Below are 25,428 nucleotides of genomic sequence, written 5' to 3' on the forward strand. Positions count from 1 at the left end.
TTCGCAAAGAACCAGAACATAAACATTTTTCATGTGTTCCGAGCGGCAAAGAAGCTCTGTAAACTCAATGTATTCCTTTGTTGATGACTTCTGCTTTCTTGACTTAACTACCGAACACAGCTCTTCTACCCATCTTCCCCACGTCTTAGTTTATGATGGCAACATTGTCATCTCCTAACCTTTGGATCATCTGTGATTTAAAAAAAAAAAATCCATATGGCTTTTCACAATCAATCAACATTAGCTACTTTTTACCTTGCGTATTTTTCCCATAAACACACACACACACACACACACACTCATAATATGTTAGTCCAAATTCTTTTCTTTGACTCAAAAAATAAAAAAACACAGGCCTCCAGGACTCAGCAGATAAAAATCTCAACGTCCACATTCACATTAATCCATGAAAGAAATATAATAGTTCAGCATGTCACACAGCAAGTCAATCAGAGGACTGAGGAATAAACACAGAAGTTTCACAGTCCATGTTTCCAGGTTTCCTGTGATATGAACAAGACAGAATTTATTTGAGAAGGAAATGCCAAGGTGACATTTGGAATTACCACGTTCGCGGGGGCAGGAGGCCAACTTCTAGGGCATTTTGCATTCTCTTTGGGAGCCGTGGCTTTGCCAGATTCATAACCCCATATGCACACAATTCAGCCAGCTCGCCATGGGAGTTTGACAGTCTTGCCCAAGGACTTCTCCTCCTCCGGCAGCAGAAAGGGAGTTGGCCATCAGGAGGCCTCCTGGGGAGGTGGGCTCATGGGGAGAGCCAGAAAACTGGTCCCCTAAAGAAATCCAGTTGGCTTAAACATCAGATTTGTTGAGTTAAGGGTAATAGGCCATAGGGGGGAAGTTGGTGGTCCAGCAGGGGACACAGCAGAAGACCAGAAAGAGGGCAGCCCCATCACTAGAGGCACACTGGCCACGTCCCCTTGTTCCTAAGCCACCGACACAGCTGCCTCGATGGCAGGGTCTGCTTATTGCCTGGGGGTGGGGCCAATGGTCCCCATCCACTCTATTGTCTATCCTGTATGGGCAACTGCTCTGAAGCCACCCTGGGCAGAGGAGTCCCCAGGGATGGCAGGAAAGGAAGTGCTGTAAGACAGCTGCCTGTGACCGCACCCACCCAGGGGAGCTCCCGGACGGACCCAGCTCTAGTCCATGTCACAGGGTCTTCACATTCTCCCAGCCTTCCTAGAAGTGTTTCGAGACCAGGACTTCATGAACTGTGTTCTGCAGGATGCATTATTTTACTGAACTCCTAATACCACTGCTTCATGGAGGGGCAGGCCGGGCCAGGAACATTATCAGTAATTGTCCCTTTTCGTATCCACCCACTGAGATGCAGACCCGCAAAGCTTCCCTGCGGCCCACAGCTGCCATCTACACCTTCTCCCAGACCTCAGAGCCCGCGGACCCCTCTGGCAGGCTTCCCTTCCCTCCTTTATCCTCCAGGTCTTGGTGAACACCCTTTGTTGAAATTTCAGCAATTCCCTGGAGCCCTACCCTACCTTGCATTACTAAGTCTGCCTTAGAGCTCTGTCCCCTTGGAGGAGCCTTGGAACCACTCTGGACTTCAGTGTCTTTTTCTAACAATGAGGGGCAGGAACAGCTCTTCTCCAAAGTCCTTTCTAGCTGAGAAAACAAATATTCTCTATTTTTCTTCTTAAAACTTTGCTCCCTGTGCCTCTGACAGAAATAACTTTCCAGACTCGCCTGTTAAATGAATCTGGAACATGGAGCCTGCCAGAGAAGTCCCCCAGGGCTAGCCTTTCCTCCTCTGGTATCTGTGGGACATTGCATGGCCTGGAGGCAACATCCTCCCACCATAGGTTTAAAGAAGGATGTCTCAGTTTTCCAATTTGCAATTGGTGGGGCAGATAAGATGAATTCTAAGGTCTCTTTCAGAGTGAAGAGCCCAGGATTCTATCTCAAGCTAACAGCAAAGGCCAAGAGAACAAGAGAGAAATGCCAGTGTTGACTGAACACCTCAAAGCAGACACAGACTTTCGCTGCCCATCATTTTGCTACTGATGCCAGGATGCTGATGACATCCACAGAGGCACCGGGTGAGTCAGCCAGATCTCTGCCATCAGCCCAGCCCTGGAGGCATCCCTGGTGACCAGGTAAGGTAAAGACCATCTGGTAACATGACGCTCTGAATATTCTGCCTAGTTGTCAGGAAATGTGATTCCTCCAACCAGAACCCTAACCCTAAAAAAAGACCACCGGCCACCACATACTGCCTGTGGGCAGAAAGTTCTGGAAATGGAGCTTCCGGACCACGTTATAATTTAACAAGGCTTTCCATGGGCCGGCCTGTGGATGGTTAGGTTCCCAGTTCTTCGTGTTACCTGTCAGTAACATGTCACCATGCAGACGTCGGCCTGGGAACAGGCTGGATGTAAGGGATGCTGCCACGTCTCTGCATTCGTTCTGGAGAATTATGGTAGCTTGAGGGTGACAGTCCCACAAGTTAAATCTTCATCAGCCCTGCCTGCCCGTCTTAACACTTCAAACTCACTTTTTTATTTCTGAGTGTATCCACTCATGACCCATGTGAAAAATCTTGAAGGCTTGTGTGAGTATATTATACAGTTTAAATTAAAAGAGCTTTTAAAAAATGTAAAGTATATTTTTGGAAGTCATCACTCAAGCATGGGGTGGGGAGGTGACCATCGAGTTACCAAAATCATTCCCATTTCCGAGGACAACACGATTCTTCCACCTCCTGCCTCATCTAAATAGCTCTGAATCCACTTGACACTCAGGACAGGATCATTTTCATAGAATGATTTCAGAGTAAGAAGGAGCCACACCTTAAAGCATACCTGAAGCTCTTCCTCACCTCCCATTACCATGTTTAAAATCCCACATTCATACTAACGTGTAAATGACTGATACCAAGGTCATTCCCTGGAACAGGCTGGAGAGAAAACAGGGCTCCATGTGTCCCCAAGAGGTATAATGGTGTGTTTTCAGGGTATGTCTTAAGGGGCAGAAAGAGAGAAAGGCAGAAAATCAGACTGAAGGCACCCAGAACAAGGAGGCCACTGAACTATTTTTCCCTAGAGATGATCTTGCCTCTTCCTAATTTGGCTTTAAAAAGGGGGGCATCCCAGAGCAGTGACCTTCCAAGGAAGGCTAATTTATCCACCGTTGGCATAACCAAGGCCTGAATGGAGCTGCTGTGGAAAAGAGCCCTGGGCCAGCCCACCCCCATCTCCCCGGCCCTCCTCAGGGAGGGCGGAAAGGAGCACGGCTGAGACGTCAGTGCCATCATGGGAGCAGCACTAATGTGGACACAGGAGGTGCCGGCTCCTTCTCCCCAGCCAGGTGTCCAGGCTGGCGAGGCCATCTGGGTTAGGAAATGTGTGTTCTAAAGCCTGCTGGGGAAGCCCATTTTGATGGGGAGCTTAGCTGAAAAATCAGCTTCAAGAAGCTTCCTCAGCCCTGACCCCCATTAAGATGTGGGGCCTTGGAAATCAGTTATTTCCCCTTACGGAGCCCTGAAAAGGCCAACGCATCCAGCTTCAGCAAACCCATGGCCAGGGTCCAGGAAACAAGCCAGCTCCAACAGGAAACCCTGGGGGAAAATTTGGGGCAGGGACTAAACTTTAGTTTCAGATTTCCAAAAACCTAAAGGCATAAACCCCAAATGAAAACATTTTAAGACATGCCTATCTAAAATGTAACCACCATACCTTTAAATTCTTTGTACTCTGATGGATGAGAGAACACACATTTAAAAATGACCTTAAATTGTACCAAATGATAACATTGTTTCTTTAAAAATATTTTAGTGCCAGGATTTAAAAGATCTGTAAAAAAAAAAAAAACCCAATGGGTAAAGATGTAAAGAAACAGGCACTCTCGCTGAACTGATTAGAGTGTTAGTGGGTCCCATCATTTTGGGAGGGATGGGTACCAATATCTAGTAAGTTTAAAATGCACATCAGCTTTGACTCTGCAGTCCTCTCTGCATGCATTCATTGTCTGGAAATACATAATCATGCAAAAAGATGCATGCAAAGGATTATTTCAGCATTGTTTATAACAGAGGAAAACTGGAAAGAACTCCACATCTGTCATAAAGGGACCAGTTAGCTAAATCCTGGTTCATTCATATAATGGAAACTCGCAGCTTTTTAAAAGGAAAAGGTAGACCATGGTGCTTATGGAATAAGATGTTCGGAGAGAGAAAAGCACATTGCAAACTACATACCAAGTCTATTTTTTGTAAAACAGTATTAGACATGTTAATGTAGGCACACACACAGATCTTCAATGGGTGGATTATTAGGGACTTTAAACTTCCTATGATAAGCACTTCTCAATTGGTTAGGATTTTAATGCTGTTTTTATTTTTTTAAACATTAAACAAAAACTTGTCATCAGAAGGAAAAAGAGCAACTGCTTCCATCTTCAAGTTAATTATCTACAACCCCGTCTCTGCCCCTTATCTTATTCTGGAGCGGGAGTTCTTTTATGTCCTAGAGAATAGTGGTATCTGATAAATTGCTCAAAATCCCAACTCTTCAAATACTCTCACGTTAAAGATACTTTGTGCTTGAGAAGTGGTCGTTGTGAGGGACAGAATGCAGGATTGTGACCTGGCCAGTTTTCTTCCTGTCTTAGTTTTTCCATCGTGAGATGAGGGGCTGGAAGGGACACTGAGCCTGCCCTGACCAGACCCTCTGTGCACCAGGTACTCAGCTGCGTTTGGTGAAGATGAGGCAGGGCCTGAAATCAAGAAACAGTGGGAAAAGGAACAACTGAGAAAGCACCTCTTAGCATCACTTGGAGTTGGAGTTGAACCGGCCGGGGGGCAGAGGAAAAGGTTTGCACGCTGGGGAAAGACAAGCACATTTCTGAGGTCTGGAGAGCGGAATGTCTGGCAGTGGGGAGGTACGGTTTGGGTCGTCACAATAACGGGAGAAGGGGGGTGGTACCGGCATCTAACGAGTGGGGCAGGGCTGCTACCCTGCCACCAGGACTGAGACAGTTCACACGGGCTCCATCCATGCGGCCCCCGGCATAACATGAGGGGCCCAGCCAGCTTCGCAGCCGCCAGCTTCCCCCACTGACAAACGGGCTGGGGCCCGGGCTTGGCGCTGGCTAGGTGGGTGGCGAAGGAAAGCAAGGAGGCGAGACCACTAGGCCATCGGCCAGACAGCCCCGCCTCTGCAGCCTGTTCCCAGGTCAGCCCGAGTCAGAAAACTGCAAACTGCCCGACTCCAAAATGGCCCAGCCTGGATCTTTTATGATAATCCTACCTTCCCTTTAACAAACACTAATAAATAATTAAGCCTCCTTAAAGGACCCATATATCTGGAGTTACGAGCCTGAGTAAATCCTACCCACAAAAGCAGATTGGGCCCTGCGGGTTCAAGGCCTTCATATGCATCCTGGACCCTGGCCTCCCACTTGCCTACTTCACGTGGGGGTCCCAGGCTCCGCAGGCCACCGTTGTCTGGTGTAAATTCCAGAAAACAGACACTGTCTCCCGTGTTCCCCAGCACACGGCATCCCCCAACAATGGCTAGCACGTGGTAGTAGGTGCTCAGGAAATAGTTTTATGAATGAATGAAGTCATGGAAAGGGCATAATCGGAGGAGGCAGTCAGAGCTGCGTTAACTCTCTATAAGCTGTGTGGTCCTGGGCAAGTCACTTAACCTTTTTGAGCCTTTGGTTCTTCGTCCGTGAAGCAGAATAACAATCACCAGCCTCCCGGGCTTTGGGGAAGACTGAAATGCTGTGTGGGAGACCTCCAGCACTGGCCGCTCAGACCCCAGTAGGTTCCTGGGAAATGGGAACTAATACTGTATCGCGATTATTAAGTCCGACTCACCCCGTAGCCCACGCATCTCCTGCAATCACCAGCATCACATAAAAGTTACGCAACTCGTTATAGCTTGTCCTTTGTGAGCTGCTCGTTAATAACCAACACAGCAACAGCCTCCTCTTTAAACACAATGTTTCTCCTGTCTCCTTCAAAGAGCTGTACTCAGAATATTATCAGTTGGCCTATTGTTTCCAAAGGCCTTCACCTGCAAAGGTGTGTGCGTCAGAAGAATGTGAAGACCAGTCAAGGAGAACCAGCAGGTTTCTGGTTCAGTCCTGGTCCAAACTGCTGATTTAACCTCCCGATACCTGAGCCTGTTCACTAAGGAAAATCTGTCCAATACGGCATAGGGATCACAAGCTTGGAATCTGGAGCTGGAGGCTGAGGCTCAAATCCTGGCTCCACCGCGCTTAACTACGTGACCTTGGGCAAGTTACTTAACGACTTGGAACCTCCAATAGTGCCTCGCTGGGGAAAGAGGGAAAGAAAGGAAGAGACCGTAGTTTTGTTGATTTTGTAGGAAATCATGGAAAATAATCAACTCATCTGCAGAAGCCTCATGGAGACCCTCTTTCCTATGTTTGCCCATTTTTTACAAATCATACAATCATCTTGAATCCTCTCTGAAGTGTGGAGGAAATAGCTTGCTGGGGATACAGTGGATGTCTCTACAGGAACATGAATAGAATGCCTGGCACATAGTAGGTCTTTGATAAATACCTGTTGAATAGCTGACTGCATAAGTGATTCAGAAGTTGAAAAAGTCTAACAGTCCATCATACCTGTTTGACCCAAGAAACTAGGTGTAAACTAAGGTAAGGGAAGATCTTGGCATTTTTGAAACCAAGCCTTGGGATCTATATTAATAGAAATCTCTTTTTTTATAGCTATCATTTGTTTTTTGGTGGGACACCCCCCCCCATCTGAAGAACACAGACATTTAACTACACACAGGTAACCCAAAGAAGGTAGGAGACATTTGTCCAGCCAGCAAATAGATAGTGATGGGCTCTTAGGTGTAAGAACACGTGCCATAAAAATGAACGAGCCCATGTGCTCTCCAAGAGGGCCAGCCGCCAAGTTCACTGCCAGGGCTTCAGGGCCAGTGATGCCCAGCACACAAGAAGTGCTCAATGAACATCTGTACACAAAAAGATAGCACGAACAAAACAGACGAAGACATGGAGGGAGCACTCAAATTGGGAGATGGCTGTTGCAGAGTCCAGGCTAGGGCGAAAGTTTTCTGAAGTGGCTTTGCTACTTCCGCAAGCGGCCTTCAGAAGACACGGGAGACATGAGTAACAGGGGACTGTGGGAGGGGAGGTGGGAGAAATAAGTGGATGCAGGTGAGTTCACAGGGGGACGCGATGCTCAGTCCGGACATTTGTCTTGTCTTCGAGAGCATCACTCTTGACGTCAGAGTGACTAGGAGATTTGGAGGAAGAGTGGGGTGTGGTGAAACAGCACATCAGAGACAACCATAGCTCCAAATGCTGCAGCCCACGCCCTCCAAGGCTTTTCCCCTCTAAGAAATAGCCGCCGCTTTCAGAGTCTCTTGCTGTCCGCATCTCTTCCCTTTGCCTTGACCCAAGCACACTCTCTGGGCCTCCCGGGCTTAGCTCTACCTGTCTCATTCCTACATTGGAAACACGCAAACACGCATTTTTAGAGGCAGCCATGCGGGCAGCCCCTCCCGGGGAGTCGTGGGCTCGCCACTGAAGAACTTCCTTTCCTCCTGGGAGAAGCACATTGTTCTCCCCCAAAACACAGCATGTGGGTTAACTATGGACCCCAACCGCCTCTCTTTGGCCCTCTCACTGCGTGTTTCACAGTGCACTTCTCAGCAGATTACCCCGTTCCTTCCACACGCAGCGGGGACATACAATGTGAACTGAGAGCTTGTGAATAATTTGAGTTTCAAGTGCAGCCTTGGCACGCCTGAAAACACATAATTACCAAAAAGCGATCCAGCTGCCCTCGCCATCCGCCGGCGACTTTGTCTTGGGTGTGGAGCCCTCCTGGCCGGCTCCGCGTGAGCCTCAGTGAACAGAGCCGTCAAGACCCCCTCCAGGTCCCAGTCCATGACTGCAGCAGAAGGTTTTGGCCGATTTGGCCCCAGAGAAGATAAAGCCCTTAAATAGAGATTAGCCATGCTCATTCCAGCCCCACTCACAGCCAAGAGTCAAAGTCGGTATTTGCTGAGTGGAAAAGGACAAAAGGAAACAAATTCCGTTTGCAAGCTCTCCAAACAGACCGGAAAAAGTAATTCTCTACTGCTGACTCTGATTGCCTCCACTCGTAAGAAAGCTAAGCTCATACGTCCCTGCTTTGAGGGAATGTCAACATTTTGGTCTCTGACTCACAGAGGGTCCACTGGATCTCCATGTCGGGTGTTCAGCAAAGACCTGTGCAGGATGTATGCCTTAGAAAAGCAACAGGGCCATTTTCAGCGGCCTTATGATAATTTAAAATGACAATGACACTTGCTCATCTTAGACCAGTAAAGGCCTGGGAAACCTTAGAAAGAAAACTCCTAAAAGGTCACGCTCTTGCTGGACAATCACTGAGGAGCTGGTTCATAAAAGGCACCCTCTAACAACAAGGTCCTAAGGTACAGCACAGGGAACTATATTCAGTACCTTATAACCACCTATAATGAAAAAAATATGAAAAAGAATATATATATGTATGACTGAGTCACTATGCTGTGCACCAGAAACTAACATGACATTGTAAATAAACTATACTTTAATTTAAAAGAAAAACACCCTCTTTTTTGGGGGGGAGAGGTCATTAGGTCTATTTATTTATTATTAGTTGTTTTTTTTAATGGAGATCCTGGGGGGTGAACCCAGGACCTCGTGCATGCTAAGCATGTGCTCTACCACTTGAGCTATACCCTCCCCCCGAAAAAAGCATCCTCTTAATCAGAGTGAATTTAAAACTGCATCCAAACCATTCGCTGTTGGTGACCAACGATGGCAGATTCGTTCCAGAAGAGACTTTAGGACTATCCAGACCAGCTCCTCCTCCTGGGGCATCCGTTCCACTCACTCTGTGCACCATCCAGCCCGGACTAGGCAGCCGAGGAGGATGCGTTCTTTTGCTGATGGAAGTCACCTCCTACACACAGGCCATGGGGCAGCCAGCAGCACACCCATTCTCACTCCCAGCAGCCACTTTCGCAGCCTCTCTGGTCTGTACAAGCACCAACTGGATATACAAGGCGGGCCCGTCACATGCATCATGAAACCCAGAAGCCTTTGTGAGGAAGGCAATTTTCCGTCCAGCATCAGAGTCCCCATGGCAGGCCGCATTCAGCGCCCCGCACGCAGGGCCAGACAAACAGGTCAACAGGGACTGTGTGATGAGGGGGCAGGGTGCACATCCGCATAGGATGACTTCCAGCTCAGAGGGGAAGCCTGTAAACTCAGCCAGACAGGGGCTAAGGGACACCAGGAGGACCCCCAGCAGCCCAGCCCGAGCTGAAGCCCCCTGGGGGTTGGAGGCACGCTCCTCTTGGGTCTCCTTTCCACTCTCCTCTCTCTAGAAAGCCGAGCTGCTTCTTGATAGGGAGGTGTAGGGACTTTCCTGCATTTTGCTCTAAAAGACAGGGACATCCCAGCTAGACCTTCTTCCCTGAGTGTTCCAGGGGAGCCACGCAAGCTGTGCAGAACAGGGCTGCCGCCACCCAAAGAACACGCTCAGAGGGTCAGAGCCCAGTACCAAACACTTGATTAAATGCACACACTCCTTTTCTGGTGGAGGAGTGCTGTTTCATCTGTGTAGTTCTGGTAATCAACAGGCATCTCTCTCCCTCTTCAAATTGAAGGCAACATGTATATAGCATCCGACACCCAGTTTCTTCGTGTACAACAAATGTCAATGATATGCAGATACGAGCACTTCGTGGTAAAACACGAGTCTGCCGGAGTGGATGGTGAACGGGCTTCCCTTCTTGCTTCTGGTTACTCTGCGCTCTGCCTGGGAGGAGGGACCTCACGGGACAGCTCACAGGTGTCTCTCTCAGGTCAGACCTAGTAGACACAGTCTTTGTTGCTCAGAAGGATGATCAGAGAGAAAATAAATCAAGCCGAGTTATCAGTTGATCACAGTCATTCTCCAAGTTCCTACCTGGGCTATGCACTGGGGAATCTGCAAAGAGGCATGGAGCCCCAGACCCCAAGCCTGGGACTACGGGCCCGGCATACCCTACACCTGCTAACCTCTCTTGGCCGATTTCACTCCCTTCTTGCCTCTGGCATTTCCAGGATGGGCCACCCTTTCTCGTGTCCAGACCCCACCAGGCTAACCTTCTCTGGACAGCTTTCCATGACCAGTCATTGAGCCCCCTTGACACGCTCTGCCCACCTAGGTATCCTTTTATCTTGTATCTCCAGAACCCAACACAGAACTGATGCGTGGTGGGTGTTCAATTAATGTTTGTTGAATAAGTAAATCAGACATTCCTAAAACAATGAGCAAATTGAGTTTAAAAGAGGTGAAGAAATGTACACATTAAAAACGCAACACACACAAACACACACTCAACGAACACAAACACAAAGGAAAGTCCTTTACAGGCAATGAATACATATCAAAGCTGGTGAAGTCCTCTAAATAAGGGCTGCGGTCTGGTTAACAGTTCTGTAGCAATGTCAATTTCCTGCTTTTAATGATGCAGTTGGGTAAGATGGTATCACGGAGGGAAGCCAAAGGAAGGGCGCAGGGGGTCCTTGCCATGCTACTTTTGCAACTTCTGAGTCTATGGTTATTTCCAAATAAAAAGTTTCAAAAAATAAACCAAACAAAAAAAACAAGAAGTTCCAGGTACCAAATGAGCAGCAGAGATGAGGGGTTTCAGCCTCCTCCCTGCGGGACCCCATCATGTTCCTGACACACACCTGACACTCCCAGCTTAGCAACAATTCTCGCCCTTTCTTTCCCTCTCTCTTCCCTTCCTCAGGTCTCAGCTGCAGTGTCCTCCCTGCTGGGCGTCCTCCCTGACCACCAGCACTGCAGCCACTTTCCCACAAGCTTATTCACTTCCTTCAGCGCACAGATCATCATCAGAAATCTTGTGTCTGTTTGTCACCTGTCTTTTCCCACCAGAATGCAGATGCCACAAGAACAGGGACCTCGGCTGCGTGCTCATCACAGGGTCCCCAGCGCTAGAGCATCTTCTGGCCCACAATACTTAAGGAATATTTTCTAGTGAATAATGCATATGTTCATGAATTAATAAAGTGTATCAGAAACCAATGCTGAATGATGCTATTAACCTTAAAGACTTTCTAATGAAAAATAATAATAATAATAGCGAGCAAGACCTTTACAAAATACAGCACTTTAACAATGCCTCGTTGGAAATGACTTGAAACACACAACATGATGTCTGGAGCAGGTGCCTGAAGGAAGCAGACACCCCTGGAGCTGGTGTAATCAGAAAGATGTCCAGTGGGCAACAGTCTTGCCAGACACAGAAAGATGGATAGGTTTTTAAAAGAAATCAAACAGGAAGGAGGGAAGAGGGTATTTCAGAATTGAGAACCAGCATGAAAGAAAACCTCAGGCACCCAGGCCCACATCTGTCCTGTGAGAAAGCTGGTGACCTGTCATGAGCAGTGCTGGGGTCGAGACAGGCCCTGCCCATCAGCTTCTGCTCCAGATAATCAGCTCTGTGTCCAGTAAAATAAGATTTATAAATGTTTATTTTTGTTGTTGTTAATGAATGTTTTCCCGATGGACAGCAGGAATTTAGAGACTGTGCCTCAATAGTTCTGAATTCTTGCCGGCTGGAAGAAAGGCCAGAAGGCTATTTAAAATTAATCAGGGAGAAGCAGGAACCCTTTTCCCTTTGGAGCAAACGCCTCCATTGTGGGGAGGGCCACTTTGGTAAGCACTCACGACCACGCAGACAGAAGTCAAGTTCCTCTTCTTCTTCCTTAGGGGAACCCTGGTATTGGAAAATTCATCCAAGGTCAAACGCATCAGACTAGGATGTTAAGGAATCTGGCTACTGCTTCAAAAGCCATCTCACAAGGGATACATTCCTACATAACTTCTTTTTTTCGTCATGCCCACCATCTAGCTAGACCAATACTGTTGGAGGAGACAAGATCTGGCAAGTTACTAGGAAATTCCAGGAGGGCAGGTTTAAAACTAAGCATGTGCATCCCAGCCCTCACCCCAGAAGGTCACAGGTTGGGTGATCTTGAAGCAACCAGTTCTCACCCATAACAGGTCTTCCGAGCCAAGCATGCTGGGTTCAGGTTACTCCCATAGCCTTCAGTTCTTCCACAGCAGAGAGAGTATTTCAATAAAGTCTTTATCCCACAGAAGCATCTGGCTCCTGAGGCCTCTTCATTCCGGGCTTAGTCACTAGGGCCAGGCCATCGCACCACCACTCCAAGGCTATGAGAAGCTGGGGCTCCCCTGTTGGTTTGGCTGTGAACCAATGTGTGGGGCATCAGAAATGCAGGGATATGGGTCTCCCAGCCCACTGGCCCCAGCCGAGTGTAGAGCAGATGGAACAGATCCCAGTCTCCTCCAGATTCCATCAGCTGAGTAGGCATGGGGGCACCAACAAATAAGGAAATACCATGGATGGGAGGAGCAATGACATGCCTCTGTCTTCTTCCCATCTCCCAGCCTGCCCCACTTTCCAGGCCCGGGGAGGTCCTGTGCTAACGTGGCGTCTAGAGGCAGTTGAAGTGCCTACTCTTCTCACTCCTAGCCTTTCTCAAATCATGGCCAAGAACTCCCATCCTCCCGGCCCACTGAAAGGCAATCCTGGTGTCATATACACATGGCCTTAGTGTCCAGATAGCTTTCCAGCAACACCTGGAAAACTCATGAGTGATTCCCCCTTCTCAGAAACCCATGCTGAGAAAGCTTCCTTGACTTAGTTTATGAAGTGGGCTTCACCCTCTTGCTCACCTCTTCGGTAATTTAAGCCAGAAGGCCACAGGAGATGTGTTTTACACCACTGACCACATGCAAAAGCAGCTCCCTGAAACTCACAGATCTCAGCATCGCAAAGACTGAGAGGAGTGATCTAGCACCTTGAACCTGAGGCTGGAATGCTTATCATTTTGGGCGAGAGGTCACATTCCATCCTGTCCTGTAGATGAAGCTTTGTTGGCGCTACTGACTGGAGGACACTCCTGGAAGCTCCCACTTCAGTCTCAACTCTGGGGCTACTGGATGCACAGTAGGCTTAGAACATTGTTCTGCTTTGATCGTGAGATTAATTTTAAATCCTATTCCAGGTTTTAGGTTTTCATGCAGTGTTTTTTTTCACAGGCTGATTATTTGGGTAGAATACTGGGGTGGTCCCCATCTCATTAGCTTTATGCATTCTTATAAATTATGCACATACACACACGAGAGTTCTGGCTGGCCGGAAATGAGTCACAGTGTGAACACGGCAAAGCACTGGGGCGGAAGAAGTCAGCGAGCAAACGCGGGCACCACCAACCCCACCCCAACCCAAATCCCACCCCTCAGGAGCCTCCCTGGTGCTCCAGCCTCCAGCGGCTTCCCAGAGCCTCTGGTCCATCATCTCCACTTATTTTTCCTCCTTTTCACCCATTTTCCTTCCTTGTGTGCCCCTCCCCCTAGTCACAACTCACTGAGGCATACAAGTTACTCTGCTTAAAACGGACTGAGATGGGAACATTCAGTCCCCCAGAGGCAGGCACTTTGCTACCAAACACGACTTGGCCAATCTAAAAGGAAACTCCACGTACTTCTCCTCTTTCTCATTTCTCTTCCAATCGACAGCAAGCGCAGAGGATGTGTTTTTTGCACAGCTTGCTTTCTGGTGCCTCTTGACTGCTCAGACAACTGTTTTCCCCACGAGCACTAACTCTATCCATGTTGGAAACGCTCCTGGAGTCTTAATTAAGGGCCGGTTCTAGGCACTTAGATCAGCGGGGTGAATCAAGACCTAGCCCACCAGGAACCCACACCTAGTGAAAGACGCAGCCTGTGACGGCAGTTACTCTGCAGTTTGGTAAATGCTGGGATGCAGGTATGAACAGACTGTCCTGAGGGATTGCAAGATGCAAAGTTCCCCTAATTCAAGCAAGTCCTTTAACATGAGACAGAAAATTAGAGGGGGTTTGGGGCAGCTGAACTAGAATCTCAACCCCTCTCTGAGTTTTCTCGGTTCAATTATTGTTCCAGTCACCACGCCAAGCTCCTGGGGCAGCAGCATGGTCGGCTGGAACACTCTTCTCATCATTAAAAACTAAGGCAGAAACGAGGGGAGCACATCTGACTCTTCATTTAGAGAATGGAGAGAGAAACAAGGCTCGCACCTGAAGAGATGATCACAGGCTCAGCACAAAATGAGAGGTAGCGCTCGCTGCTGGAACACTGCTGCTGGTGGTGGCAATAATCCCGATCCAGGCTGGAGCCTGCCGGGGGCTCCCAGCACAGGCAGCCGCACTCACCGGCCTCTTCTCTCCGGGCCTCTCACTGCCCCAGCCTCAGAAACAACCCTCTGCTGGGGAAGAAGGGGAGTGCTGGCCCAGCTGGACGAGCCCGCCTCTCGCAGAGAATGGTGTGATCGCGGCGCGTTACCTGTCCCAGGTATGCGTACCTGTTCCAGGTATGGGTACCATGGCCCGCCACCACCTGCTCCAGCTCTGAGCGCCTCGTGGGCAGAGAACATGGTTTCACTACATGTTACATGAGAAACAAGGGCTGAGTTCGTGCTCAACAAATACAGTCAGGAAACTTCTAATCTGGAAGGGGCTCTCAGAGAGGGTTATGTCCAACCTTTTCATTTTAAAATACAACAATTTACTAAATAATTTCTAAATATAGAGAAATTTAAGGAAAATGTAAAGGGCCTCTAGTCCCACTACCTAAACAGATTAGCCCCACGTAAACGTTAAAAAGTAAAGCAAAAGGGACAGATGTGCCTTTTTTTTTAAACAAAAAAGTTCAGGAATGTATAAAAAGTTGTCTGCCCTCCTACCTTGAACCCTTTCTACTTTTATTGTGCGTATCCTGCCAAAAATAACTATAAAAATATAAGCACATATATGCATACACATATATGCACACATATATGACTTAATTTTTTTTAACATAAATAGGACCCCACATTCCTGCAACTTGCTTTTTTTCACTCAGAAATGTGCTATGGTTTGAATGGTTGTATCCCCCTAAATCCTAGCATCCAATGTGATGACTTCAGAGGTGAGGCTTTTGGGAGGCAATTAGGTAATACGGATGGAGCCCTCATGAATGAGGTTAGTGCCCTTATAAAAGAGCCCCCCAACAGAGCCCCCGAGGCCCTTCCACCATGTGCGGATACAAGAAGTCTGTGACCCAGAAGAAGGTCCTCACTAGCCCATGCTGACACCTCGATCTTAGCCTTCCAGCCTCCAGAGCTGTAAGAAACAAATAACTATTTTTTTTTTAAGCCACCTTGTCTGTAGCATTTTGCAAGAGCAGCCTGAATAGACTACGGACAGCAATGAACAAAGTTCTCAAACCAGAATACTTGCTTTGTTCTCCCCACATCGTGCTACTTTTATTTTTTAATTTTAACTTTTTTCAGGTCTTTTTGGCGGGGAGGAGGATAATTAGGTTTTTAATTTATTTATCTCTGATGGGGGTACTGGGCATTGAACCCAGGACCTTGTGCATGCTAAGCTAAGCATGCACTCTACCATTTGTGCTGTATCTTCCCCTCTGCTAGGTCAATGCTTTTGATAATTACCAAATGCCCTCCCAAGGCGCTCCACCAATGTCTCCCTCCAGGAGAACAGAGCAAGGGTGTCTGTTTCCCAACCCCAGCCCAGAATTGGATATTCTCAAGTTTTTTAATATTTACTAGTCAGACTAGTGACAAATGGTATCTCCTTGTTATTTTGATTTGAGCCTTTTTAAACTATGAATGAGGTTGAGAACTCCTTCATTTAGAGATGAGAAAAACAGACACCAAGCGTCCCCTAACTGGCTTAAAGTCTAATCCTGAGCTAGTTACAGAGAGAAGCCTGGACCAGATCTCACACCTGGGACCACGCCGAGGACACCCTGACCCCCAGCATCAGGAAGAGAGTTGAAAACCAGCGGACAAACTTCTTTCCACCTTCAGGGTTCACCAGGCTGGGTAGGCGGGTGGCTCTCCAATGCGTGGGTTAGGGCGAGAGCCTCCCTCGGGACCAGCAATGCCAAGGCATGCGACTCCCCTGCCTGCCGGGGAATTCTCAGCCTCGTCCTCAGCGCAGGAAGCAGGGCTGTGGGGCTTCTCCTACCCGAGGGATGCCGACTGCAGCTCGAACAGAGAAAGCCTTGCCTCCAAACTGCCCGAGGTTCCGAGGTGTTTTTTTCTCCTGTTCATGTCATCTCAAGTCTTAGTCTGTCTGAGAGCAAAGTGGTTCATGTTATGACTGGACCTCCTTCACATTCTTCTTCCTCCTTCTCTGTGGGACTGGAACTTCATTAACTGGGAAAGCTCGCTCCCTGGAGTAGGGAAAGGATCTCTGGCCACGTCCCGCAGGCATGGACAGGTGTTCACGGAGCAATGCAGGGGTGCGAGCACCTGGTCTAGGCGATGGGCTCAGGTCCTGCGTCTCACTGGTGCTGTGGCCTTGGGTACTTCCTTCTAAGCCTCACTGTCCCCACCTGAATGATGGAAATGACACCAATGCCTGCTTTGCATAATCTGCAGGGTTGTTGTAGGCTAAGTAGATGATGCCCATGACACTGCTTTGAAAACCATAAAGCGCAACACAATGTAAGATCTTCATGAAAGTCAACGAACTGGTCACCACTGGCTTCCGTGTGGGAAGTTTCCTGTACAAAGCATCCATCCTCAGTCGTGGGGCCAGGGTCCGCCCCTGCTCCCAGATGTGCCTGAAGCCGTCCGCCTCACACCAAGCACACCAGAGCCAGGCTGATCATCAGACCATGGACTGAGTCGAGGTTTCACACTGATTGTGCAAAAAAAAAATTTCATAAGCATCCATTTGTACACCAGCTAAACCAGATGTTCAGCTAAGGGACCATCCAGTGACTTTATATTCCTTTGCAAATTAAGAAGCACAGTTCCACTTGCTGGAATTTCTCAGCCAAATGATACTCATCGCACATCAGAATTAAAAAAATAAACGTGGCCATTTTGAAGGGAATCATCCTACAATTAGTATGTACTTCCCTACTACTTTCTTCAGGAAAAAAAAAAGAGTTAAGCACAGTCCAACCTTCCTCCTTATCTCACTTCTACCATCATAAACACTGATTACCCTTCTCAGTCTAGAATCTTAAGAACCTGTTCTACCACTCAGAGCTTTGAGACCTGAGGCAAATTATTTAACCTCTTCATGCCTAAGTTTTCTCATCTATAAATGTAAAGCAGATCAGACAACCAGGTTCATTAGGAGTATGGCTACGTTAAAAACACAAAGCCAGCAAGGATCAACTTAAAGTTCAGTGCATGGATTCGGAGAAAGCTCTTTTGTCCTCTGAGATGTTTTCTGTTTCTTCTTAACACCTGGCTATATTCCAGATGGCTGAATTTGCTGGCTATGTGAGGCTCACTTGTATGGATATAAATTCCTCTGTGGGCCTTGAAGAACATAACTAAGGCCCTGATGGAACTCATTACACCAACAACCCAAGAGTTCTGTTCCAACAGGGAGACTTCAAGCCAGAGCCCTGGAGCAGCCTGGTGGAGACGCACAGAAGATGCAGAGAGAATGGAAGCAAGGACAACGGGAGCCTGTGAGTGAGGAAACTCTTCCCTACGGTGGGCGGTACCCACAGACCAACACCCCAACCAAGCAGGCTTTGTCTTTGTAACAAGAAACCGTCCGATGCCCACTTAGGAAAATGAAATATAAAGGATGACCTCAAACACTGGGACAGCCCACAATGAACACCCAAGAGGGGGAAACCACGTACTGTGGCCACTCCAGAAGGCCCATGTAGGAGGGGCTTAGAGGGGGCACTGGATGGCCAGGAAGGGGATGGCTGGGCGACTCCACAGATGTTCGAGCTGCAAAACAAACACACTGCATGTTTGTTTGTGTGGCTTACGTTTGTGCATGAGACGGAGTGTTTAGGGGGCTAGAGCCCCGAGCCGCTCGCTGGTTCAGCCTCTGGAAAGGACAGTACTGAAGACCTCCCTTCAGGTGACTGGTCCACTTTCCTGAAGGATGTAAAGAATTCTCTCATCAGTTCTGCTCACTTGCTCCCACTGAGCTAGGTTTCTAGAGTTCTATGTATACAACTGAAGGTGTATGGGGTGGGCATCACAGAGTGGTTGATATATATTTCTGCTCTCTCTCCTTCAAGTACACAGTTGTATGTCATTTTCCCACCTCACTGAAGTGAGGTGTGGCCACATGACTAGCTCTGGCCGATAAAATGTGAGCGGACACGACACGTGTCACTCCCAGCAGCTTTAAAGAGCCGGCACGTGTTTCATCATTTTCTCCTCTGCCTCAGCCGTGGGGATGGGGAGGGTTCCATCAGCCTCTATCGGGGAATGAGGACAAGTATGACTGAGAGCAGAGCTCCCAGCCAACTTCATAGATGCGTAGAATGAGCAGGAAATGAACCCTCACTGTTTAACGTCCCTGCATTCTGGGGGCTCTCTGCTACCCCATAACCTAGGCTACCCTGAGGGACACACACGCACCATTTCACCACCAGAACGTGAGCTTCTTCTAAATGGGTAACTGATGACCAATGGTATTAAGACGGACTGTGGGCCCAGAGTCTGCAGTCTTCAGAACTCAGCGGCTTATGACAGATGTAGACACGTTTTTAATTGTGAGAAACCAAACTCCTTTCCAAAAGGTAAAATTTAAAACTAAACTCTCAAACAATCCCCCAAACCTTCCAATTCCTTTCTTGAGCCCCAGTGAACACATCCCCAGGTGCAAGACCAGACATTAAAACCTGCTCCAAATGCATCAGCCACCAGAGGAGGGAAGGCAATCACTTCCATAAACTCCAGTTTCTGACGTTGAAGATTTCTGCACGACACTCTCCATCAACACGTGTGTCCTCCTCCCAGGTGTTAGGCCAGGCTGGCCAAATGGGAACTCCTTTGTTGGCTAAGTTCTTTCCCTGCTGAATCCAGAGTTTTAAAATGTGGTTCCTCAAACATCACTGTGGGTAGACACCCGCCACGGTCGGGTTCAACTCCATTTCTCAATGCCTCCATTTTATTTAATACATAAAACATGAATTAGGAGAACGTTTGCAGCACTACAAAATTCCACAAAGTTTTCCTATAGCAAGATGTATCGGAACATATGCCTCACATAGTTGCAAAGCAGTCTAGGAACACTGGCTAAGCTGTGACGGATAAAGTCTCCCATTTCTAAAGAACAAGCCCCAGAGACACAGATTCTGTTTATACAAAGCCACTGATTCAATCACCTGGGGTCAGATTTATTGTTTTAGCTGTCATTACCTTTCTCACTTATAAATCAGTATCAAGCTAGTCATTTTAGTGACCAAAATAACCATACCATGATCTAATTTCTTAGGTTGCTAAAATGACCAGATCAGAGTCACAGCTGATGAATCAATTAAATGCCTGGAAATAAACATGAGGGGAAATGTACCGTCAACCCACTGGATGTCAAGGCCAAAGGACCCGCCTACCACCCATATCCGCACCTCAGGCCTTAAAATTTATATCTAAATTCTGACTTCTCAAGGTGCCCAGGGCAAATCTCTAAGAACTCTGATGTGTGTGTTGCAGAAACACTTGGATGTAATAGTCAATTAAATTATTAATGAAAGAACTATACAAATAAAAGCATCGTGCTCTTTTATGCAGTAATAATTATTACCGTAAGCAAGGCAAATTGAATAATAAGAATCATCAGGACAGTTCAGTGATGATAAGCTAACAATTTCCGGCAATCAGACCAAACATCTCTGCTCAAGCTGTTTAATAAAATAAATAGCAGCTTGTTGACATTTTTGTTCAGTTAAGCACACATACATTCAGAGGCTACTCATGTGTCCTGGGTAGAAGGGCGAGAAAAAAAACAGACACTGAGTGATACAAGAGTGGAACCACTTACAATGGGGGCAATGCAGATATTTCCGTAAGAAAAGAATGAATCCTATAAACTGTCCCAGAATCGAATGACATAATTTGTCTTTTTATACCCACGCTGTATATACATATATTACCTATACATATGCATTACATGAATATACATACATATGTGTGTGTATATGTGTGTGTATATATATATAATAACAGATTCTTATAAGTATGTCTCAGGTACTTTCATGTGAGGTTTAAGATAAAGTTAAATGCGACCATAATAACACGCTGTCACTATTTAGAAGTATTCATTAAGCACCCAACTACTGATCACTCAGGCCTACACACTTTGCAAAAAGAGCAAACCGTTCCCTTATTTACCCTAGAGGGCACGGTGAAAGGAACACTCTAGAAATCACGCAGGCCTCAAACAGAACTCGGCATGGCCCGGGTCTCTGCCCGTTCACCCAAGACTGAGTCAGAAGGGAAGCTGTCTGCTCACAGATCAAACTAATCACAGAGAACATCTATTCAATTCTAATTGACAGGTAGTTTGGACCTTTCAGTCGCTAGTACAACAAATTTCCTGCCTCTTTTTGTTCACCTGGAAAAAATACGTTTTATATCTGAGGTAATGATCCCCTCTGGTATTCAGGGGGGAAAAGTCAAAGGCAGTGACGTCTCCACGGCTTCCAGTAAGAATCAAGTAATGCTGAAGAGTGGACTTAATCTGCTTGCCGCCATATGTGTCCCACTCACAAACACACACACCTTCTACCAGGGTCTGAGTGTGGGTTAAAAGTCCAGCCGTTCAGAGGCCTGGTGGCTGGGCATGGGGGTGGATCACACCCCTTACAAAGGTGCCATCCTCTCCTTTGTTAGGAGCTGCCCTGTTAATAAGGCCAGTTTGGAAGCCCTTCTCTTTCAAGGAGCATCAATTTCAAAACAGCTCTTCCTCTTCAGACTCTGGGAGGCGTCCCTGCTCGGAATGGCAATTATTCCTTTGAACCTAACTCTGTCCTGTTAACCTAAAAACCTCTCACCTGTGCTACATTGCTACCACCACCAATGGAGCTGCGAGATTTGAGCACAGCTCTGAGTTTGGACTCAAAAGACGTGGTCCCTGGTTAATGCCCAGATATCCATTTTGGGAGTTCACAGGCATAGACCAGAGTGAGAGGAAAATAAACGTGGACATATACATGAATCCACTATAGGGAAGCAGGCAGCACAATACAGCACTGTTTCGGCGGGAGAAAGAGTGACAGCTCACCCTCTGCCTTAGCAGGGGAGATGGGGTCCGCCAGATTTCCACCAGCAGACGAACGGGTGACTGTGTATTCTCACCCCGAGTGCTGTGGACACCTGCCTACTCATCTTTCCAAATGCCTTTTCCTCCTCCTCCTCCTCCTCCACCTCCTCCTCAAATCAGGAAGAAAGCCTTAATTGCTGGTATGCCTCTAACACTTGCTAATCTCCTTTTTAATAAGGAGGATAAGCCACAGGCTGCGGACCTCCAGTAAACCGTAGTCGGAGCCAGGGAGGAGCATAGCGGGGAGCGGAGGGCGGTACCAAGGAGAGGGGGCCAGAGAAGCCAAGGCAGGGAGGCTCCCAGACCGTGATTTTGCACCACAATAAAATTTCAAAAATAGTTTCAGGAGAGGCAGAGGTTGCCAGCTTCTTATATTCCCAAGTAAGGATATTGAAAGTCACTATCTTGAGCTTATTTTTCTCTTTGCCTTCGACTGGGGGAAGTTCTTGTTTGAACACTTACTTGTACACATTTGTCTGGCTCTCCCCCCACCCCCCGCCATCCCGCAGGAGACTGTAAACTCAAGCAGGGCACCTCCGCACCCCTCTGCCCTCCACGCAGGAGGCCCCTGGTGTCCAGGAACCACTGGAATAGACAGACTGGATCCTGAATCTGAGAACTATTACTTATTTTCTCATTTCACTTAAGAATGTTTCACATTTCCTTATCTTCCTTTAGAGAATTTCTGTGAAACACCTTTTCTAAGGTGATATAACTATATGGCCAGCTCAGGAAAAAAAAAAAAAAAAAGCCCAACACATTTTACATCGGATTCATTTCAACCCTTGATAAGAAAGCAGTATGTATGCTTCTAATGGAAATGAATTCTAACTAAAGGGTATATTCACACTTCCAGCCTAGGGGGCCTGACCTACCATAGCCAAGAACACATGTGCAAGGAATGTGAATGGCGCCTTTTGCAGGCAGGAGCAGCAGAAGGAGCAAATAAGCAAGGATTTCCACCCATTCATCTTGACATGAACCTACCCCTCAGCCAGCCAAGGTGCCGGTTCTGAAGAGAACCACCTTGCGGAGTCAGGACCTGCACCAGGGCTTTTGGCAACAGCTAAGGATTTAGACCAGCTTAATTTCTGAATTCTTGGAAAACAAAGATCACATATGTTAAGGTGGCCCGCACAGTAAAACTCATCCTTATCCCTTGAGGCCAGAGCTCTGTACCTGGCCTCTCCAACACTGGGAAGCAGCTTGCAAAGGGCCTTCAACATAAGAGCTGTTTGTTGGATGAACAAATGAATGAACTCTCCTATTTACCTTGGATTTTTTTTTTTAACTTTTTTTCAATTATTCTTTTTTTGAGCATTTTTTAATAATGTCACATTTTGGGCAGGTAGGTAATTAGGTTTCTAATTATTTATTTTTTACGGAGGTACTGGGGACTGAACCCAGCACCTTGTGCAGGCTAGGCACACACTCTGCCACTGAGCTATACACACCCCCGTCTACTTTGGTATCTTTTTGGTACACAGAAACAACTGACTGAGAAATCTTTGTGATTAATTCTCATTAAATAAAAGATGGATTTTAATCTCATTTCCAATTATTAGCCAGGATCATAATTTTTAAAAATTTACACATATATCTACCTCATTTATTTTGGGGGTGGGGGGGCGTTAGGTTTATTTATTTATTTTAGTGTTCTAGGGGGGAAGTAATTAAATTTATTTATTTAACTATTTTTGTAATGGAGGTGCTGGGGATTGAACCCAGGACCTCGTGCATGCTAAGCATGCACTCTACCACTTGAGCTATACCCTCCCCCTCCAGGGCCATACACTCTTAAGTAATAGAGATTATAATCATTGCAAAAGCTACCATAAATGAGTATGTACTATCTGCCAAGCTCTGTGCCAACTACTTTATTTTTATTTACTTATCTTTTATTGAAGTACAGTTGATATACAATATTATATTAGTTTCAAGTGTACAACACAGTGATCCGACAGCTGAACACATTATGAAAGGATCACTACGACAAGCCCAGTGACCATCTGTCACCACGCAAAACTACTGCATGTTATTGACCATATTCCTTACGCTGTATGTCATCCCTGGGACCTACTTGCCTTATGGCTGGAAGTCTGTAGCTCTTAATCCCCTTCACCTGTTTCATCCCGTCGCCCGCCATCCCTGTGCCCAATATTTTACAAGAATTATTTTATTTAATTCTTATGCTAATTCTATAAGGTAGATCTCATTATCCCCATTTTACAGATGGGAAAATGAAAACTCGACACCTTACATTATTTTCTAGGAATTCACAGCTCGGAAATCACACCCAAGACACTCAGCTGGAAAGAGAAGGAACAGGAATCTGAAACTCAGACTGATAGTCTCACCCTAATATCCACTGCCTCACCCTGGGACCCCTGGGCCACTTGGCTAAAATCAACCCTGCCGTTAAGTCACAGCTTTTATGGAACATGCACTCTAACTGGCACTGCTGAAAACCCAGGCTATCCCCTCTTTCCTAGAAGCCAGTGTTGTTTTCATTCTGTTTTCAAGTCCTGTTCCAGCTCTACACCCTCTCTCTCAGGAGCCCCAGCGTCAGCCCTCAGGCCTCGGCCCCACCAGCGCAGTCACTCTGTCCAACTGGACGAAGCCGCTTCCCTCAGGACAGCGGTGCAATTCCAAAACGGTTTATGAGGGGCCAAAACTCTGAACTTGTTTTAAAGAAAGCAAGCCCTCCAGAGTTCACAAATCTCTTTCCCTTGCTTTAGTCTGTGAGGACAATGGGACAAATGTCACTGTGGAAGCTGTCCCCCTCACTCTGCCTTGGGGGGATGTCTTGCTTTGGGACCTTCATTTGGGATCTCTGCAGCCCCTCAGTTTCCCGATACACAGAATACAAACCCTCACCTACCTCACAAAATGAGTGTGACGACCCAGTGAGATGGTAAAAATAATTTGAGAAAAAAAAAATTCAATGCCTTCCACAACAGAAGTGTTAGTATCATAGCTTTCCCAAATAGTGCAGGTTCTGGCGAATCCTGCTGGGCATTTATGTTTTTATGAGGCCAAAGCACAGGTTCAGAAACTCGGTTGCATACATGGGGATTTCCATTTAATGAAACGTTTCCGGGAAACACCTTAGAACCAATACCAAACGTGCTAACCAGGCAGCAGATCCAGGAAAACTTCCCATGGGGCTACGCATCGGTCCCTGGGAGATTTTTTTGTTTTGTTTATTAACACTTGGACCCCATTTATGACTCAAGCATAACTTCCCTTGGCATTAAAGTAACTGGGAACTGAGATGAATTGCCCGATTTTTAATGACATTTGGCCTTTTTGCACCCCGTGTTGGAAGCGCCCTGTGTATCAGGGCAGCACGACAACAAGTGATCTGTCGTCGGCTGTTCTGAAAGAGCTTTGGTGTCTGCACAGTTTACAGTCACTAAAATAAGGGGTTCTATCTTTCTAAGAATCTAGCACACACACTTTGTGTGTGGCTCTACAAATAATGTGACCATCACAGGAAAACATACTGGACTGAGTTTCTTGACTATTCATACACCCTCTAACCTGTCCAGCTGTCTCTGGCTCTCCAGGCATCAGACTCCATTTTGAACATGGATTTCTTTTTTCCTTTCCGGAGTCTCTTATTCTCTCCATTGTATTCATTCAGAGGAGGAAAAAAAAGGCCTCATAAATGTCATTTCATATTCCAAGCAATTTGCTATAGGCAACCACACCATTACTTTGTACAAATAAATTTACATAAATCATTATTAGAATGTTTTATCTTAGCAACATTATTTGGTTCCCAGAGCACAAATTAAATGCATGCTTAAAAGCAGAATATTTTAAAGTTATTCCTATATTGTTTATGACACGGGATTAGAAATTTCCATCTAATTTTTCTTTCATAATGGAATTCCTTTAGTTTTCTTTGTATATTTATGAACCACATGCATAATTTTCCTGAGTGGGGTGCGGTTTGAAGCAAGCAATGCAATAGATGACTCTGCCACATTTGGTTCATTTTTCAGGGACTGTTCCCTTTGATTCCATGGGGTCGGTTTTGAACAGTGATTAGGAAAGCCAGGAACCAGGGAAATTAATACCATCTCATGAGTAGATGGGTTTCTGTTTGATATTACTCTACAAGCAAACTGGTCTTTGGTTGTGGTTTGGCTTTTTTTTTTTTTCCCAATAAACAAATTTGTAAATGTACTTCCTGAAAATGGAGCCCAGTTTCTACTT

The 25,428-nt window shown here is 46.7% G+C and overlaps 1 protein-coding gene across 6 annotated transcripts in view; it reads right to left on the reverse strand.

The window, feature by feature from the left end:
* FOXN3 (forkhead box N3) overlaps positions 1-25,428 on the reverse strand; it is a 366,752-nt gene that overhangs the window by 240,151 nt on the left and 101,173 nt on the right. The window contains exon 1 of one of the 6 annotated variants that reach the window (XM_064486181.1): positions 17,915-18,101. The exons of the other annotated variants lie outside the window; for them this stretch is intronic. The gene's annotated coding sequence lies outside the window, so the exon portion shown is untranslated. Of the gene's footprint in view, positions 1-17,914; positions 18,102-25,428 lie in introns of those variants that run through there. 6 annotated transcript variants of the gene reach the window in all.

This window comes from Camelus dromedarius, chromosome 5 (assembly GCF_036321535.1).
Source record: "Camelus dromedarius isolate mCamDro1 chromosome 5, mCamDro1.pat, whole genome shotgun sequence".
Lineage (NCBI taxonomy): Eukaryota > Metazoa > Chordata > Mammalia > Artiodactyla > Camelidae > Camelus > Camelus dromedarius.